At 31.6% G+C, this 4,622-nt stretch overlaps 1 protein-coding gene across 1 annotated transcript in view; it reads left to right on the forward strand.

Annotated features, from left to right (window-relative positions):
- Ostn (osteocrin) overlaps nt 1-2,423 on the forward strand; it is a 40,539-nt gene extending 38,116 nt beyond the window's left edge. Inside the window, exon 5 of the mRNA XM_076868334.1 lies at nt 134-2,423. The gene's annotated coding sequence lies outside the window, so the exon portion shown is untranslated. The remainder of the gene's footprint in view (nt 1-133) is intronic.
- The last annotated feature ends 2,199 nt before the right edge of the window (nt 2,424-4,622 follow it).

A 4,622-nucleotide genomic window follows, 5' to 3' on the forward strand; every position in this document is an offset into this window, starting at 1 on the left:
TAAAAATATGCCATATAAATAAAAACTATGAAATATCATATAATTAGAGGTTTAGCTCATCTTTATTAAAGTTGATGGATTTTCACCTGATCTATCTCATTAGTTTTAGCAATTTCAACTTTCATTTTTTCAGATGCAACTTCCTTGGGTGAAATGACACAGAAATGTGGAAGATGCTTCCGTGAAGTTCTTCATACTCCTTAAGCATAAAATATTAAAGAACTGGCCTTCTGCAAATCTTTTCCAAACCTTGAACTTCAGTCCATCATGTCACAGTATTGTTTTGGTTTCATTGAATTATGCAGATCACTTCAATGCATGTATATTTTAAATATGTGTCTTAATTATTCAGGCATGGTTACCTGCTTGCCAGACCTCATTTTTTAATCACATTCAAAAAGCATGATATAAAGAGAAATACCTTCTATAAGCATGTACAATTCTTCTTCTTCTTTTTTTTTTTCAGTTAAAGAATAGTAATGAGAGAGATTTGAGTCTTAAAACTAGATAAAATCTGTTTGTTCATTATTGGGTAGTAAGGAAAGTCCATGATGTGTATTTTCGCCGGAGTACATTCACCTGTCTCTTTTTCTTTGTCCATAAACTTTCTGGTAATAATAATAATACTAGACTTTTATCATATTCAAGTTTTGTTCACTTTAACCAAATAAAACACAGCCCCAGTGAGCTGTAAAGACAGAGCTGTGTTAGAGTTAAGGATATTACTCATTTGTTAAACTTTTATATTTCTTATTCCCCAAATTTTCTCTAAATTTTAACTGATAGCTAATAAACCGCAGCAGTGGTTCATTATGAGGGGGAAAACTACACACAAAAGTAACAGATGAAAGTAGACAGGAAGTTAAAGAATCAGTAAGCAGTAAACCACCACCCAGACCAGGGCCAGCACCGCACAGAACATTTCAGCATAGAACAATGGCAAATCATTTTTGGAAGTATTGACTCATCTAGGAAATTATTTACCCTAGTTCAGACACTGTGCTTAATAAGGCATTGAAGAGCATAATGTATTTGGAAGTGGTGTATTTAAAATGAGGCAGATTATTTTTAATTGACCTATCAAGGCATAAGAGTTTGCACTTTCGAAAGTTCAGTTCTCAGTAAAAAGTGTGATGTTACTGCAGTTTAGGTGTATAAGCATTGTGTGCTGGAGACACTTTCAAAATACAAAAATAACGTGGAACAGAGATTCAGCCTGAGTAATTTGGCAGCACTGTGTAAAGCATCTGTAGAACACTATTCCTTTAAACTCAAAAAACTCACCATCCAACAGACCTAATATACTTGTATGGTACACAGAGCAAAATAAACTCAAAGAAATAGCATGGTGACAAAAATGCATTAGAAAAGAATTGAATGGAGGATTGGCCTAGGTTAAAAAGAAAATTAAATTTTTAGTTATGCACCATGCTTTTTAGAAACCCAATTTAGAAGATCTGAAAAGAGGTAAAAGAAATAATGATGGATACTTAGAACACATAGCTGTTTTGCATAAAACTTCTCAGTTTTTCTGGAAATTTTCAAATTGCTGAAAAATCTTCAAAGTTTAGAGAAAAACAGTAAATGAGTGTTTCTTTTATTTGTAATAGAGTGCTACAGTAAAGAGAAATTAATTTTGAGAAAAATAACCAATTATGTTCTTCATACTTGTTTTAGCTATTTAGCTAGTTCTTGTTTTAGGTATCAGTAGCACATGGGTAAATGTTCTACAGGACTCAAAGTTTGAGGGGATTATTTAAGAAGTAATAGTTACCACAGATCACAGAAAATATGCAACCTTTGACTTTTGTGGACTGCTCTATTTCACTTAGCGTGTAGTTTCCAGTTTCATCCACTTATCAACAAATGCCATAAAGTCATTCTTCTTTACAGCTGAGTGATACTCCATTATGTATATATAAAAGCTAATCCAAAATAAGGGGATGGGTTTAAAAAAGAATAGACAAAGAGGAATGAAAGAAAGGGAGTAAGGATGGGATATAGAATGACAGTGGAATGAATCTGACATAACTTTCCTTTATACATATATGAATAGACCACAGTGAATTTTATCATCAGATACATCCATCAGACACTAATTAAAAAAAGAAAGACTAAGTAAATAGCAGAAAGATCAGTAGATTAGAAAAAAGGGAACAGGGGAAAGAAGGAGGGGGAGGGAAGAGGAAGTATTGGGAACTGAATTAGAACAAATTATATACCATGCTTCCATAATTATGTCAAAATGCATTCTGTTGTCATGTATAACTAAAGAGAACCAATAAAATTAATTAAAAGAAATAATGATTTCTCCTATCTACTTTCCCCAGCCTTCTGATGAACTATGGAAATGTTCCCTATTCCTGGGAAGTTCTTTCTTTCCATTTAATCCCATTTGAATATTTGTAAGCATCTAAAGCAACTAGGTGCTACTTTGTGGTTTGACCAATGGTATTAAAAAATACTTCAGCTGAAATATTTCTTATGGGAAAGATTTGAAGTTGCGTTTCACAAATAGATTTCTATATAATATTTTTAATTCAAGATTGGATTATGACATGCAATTTAAATAAAATATGACATCACAATCTATTCGTTGATGTTTATTTTTATATGCAATGCCTGTCTAATATACACAAAACTTTAATAAAGAAAAAATGTTTTAATGTTTTCCCCATCTATAATTTCGTTTTCATATTTTAATTTTTATCACTTCAGATAGAAAATAAGTCAGCAATATCATAGTTTTAAATAGGATCCTCTTCTAATATAACTATAAATTAAGACATCACTTTCAGTTAAGAACATGAAACTCATTTCATCTCTCTGTTCAATGGACTTGCTTATTACTAAATCTAACTGCATTTCATTGGAAAGCCACAAATTTGAAGGATTGTTTAGTTTAAAAATAATATGTTACCTTTTTAACTCCTTGCCCCCATGCAGTGTTTCATAATGCAAATGAATATGTGAACATGGATTTCTGCCTGCAGGTGCAATTACATAACCAACTTTTTATGAGAGGACATTGATTCCTGGCTATATTATCTTAAAATTTACACTATAAAAAAGCTGTCAATTGTACATTTAGTCTGTAGATATCTTCAGGGAATTAAATTTCTTAAAGAAATTATTGAAAAAAAAATAATAAAATCTTCTAAAAAGAAGAGGCATCAAAAACTTTGTGAATGTCATTATTTCCTTATACCCAAAGATTTAAGATGCTTAAATATTGTTCAGCTTTTCCAAAGTTAATAACCATGAGATGATAAAAGAATTTTTCATCTTTCTTTTGGTAAAAGTTCATTTGTGTTTACAACTATTGTAAATATATGGAAACATCTTCAGGCATTGCTGTGCCACTAATATTTATTAATGTACACTTGAATGGTTCCTAAGCAAGTATATTGGTAGCATTATAGGTAAGTTGCTAAAATTAGTCTGTTTTATGTACTGTTTTACTTTGAGGGGTTTAAGAAACACTATTCATGTCATCTTTTGACATTTTATCTTTAAGAACCACACATGATTAGATAAAAATCCATTTCTTCCTCATATGGTAAAGTAAGGGAATGTGTGTGAGCTCATCTGGTCAGCTACCACATACTAGTCAAGTCATTTAAATTCTTTAGCTATAAAGTTTCTTTGATAATACCTCTGTTCCAGTATGGGTGGCAGACAGAATTCAGGCTAAATTTCCAACCTTGGATTGGTTAAATAAGCTTGCTCAGATGTAAGCATAACTAGCCTGATGAATAGATAGGAAATAAGGCCTGAGGGTGTAGCTCAGTGGTAGAGTGCTTGCCTAGCATGCATAAGGCCCTGGCTTCAATCCCCAGTACCAAAAAAGAAGGAGAAGAAAGAAAAAAAGAAAAAAAATAGGTGTGAAACAAAAACATAACAAAGGAAAACCAAGAAGCTCTTTGGTTTTTGGTTGGTGGTTTTTATCACACTAGGTCTATCCTCTTACAGGCATGCTGGGAGTCTCAAAAAGTTTTGTAATGTTGTAGGGGAAACAGAGCTGAAAATTAATAGACATAATGTTTTGTAAGAAAGTTTTCTTACATTTTATTGTAAGAGACATCCAGCACTACTTCTCCAAGAGTCCAATAAATAATACATTTCTGCTTGTCAGTAATATATGTTTTTTTTTCAATAGTATCAGTGAAAATTGTTCAAATTAACAGAAAAGAAAGGGTGGCCAGCACAATCATAAAAGAATAATTCATATTTTCCACATAAATTGAGACAATATAACTTATTTTAATTTTCCAAGATGCTTTTTAAAATATTTTAACTGCAGTCATCATAAGACAAAACTATAAGCAATGAATTTATGAAAACATAAATAGATACAGCAATTTCAACTTCAGCTCAAAAGTCATTTTAATAGTCACATGCAATTCACCAATGCAAGTGATTTGTCATATTCACAACATAAACATTAAGTACATTGGAACCCACTTAGTAACAAAGTGAGAAAAATAATGTGCAGAATAAATGCCACAGCTTCTTTATGTTTGAAACAGTTGCAATCTTTAAGCAGTAGAGATTTTGTATATAGACATACAGATAGATCTTTGTCTGCCATTCTTATCTTTTTTGCATCCATAGAAAAAGCT

The sequence above is a fragment of the Callospermophilus lateralis genome, chromosome 10, assembly GCF_048772815.1.
Source record: "Callospermophilus lateralis isolate mCalLat2 chromosome 10, mCalLat2.hap1, whole genome shotgun sequence".
Lineage (NCBI taxonomy): Eukaryota > Metazoa > Chordata > Mammalia > Rodentia > Sciuridae > Callospermophilus > Callospermophilus lateralis.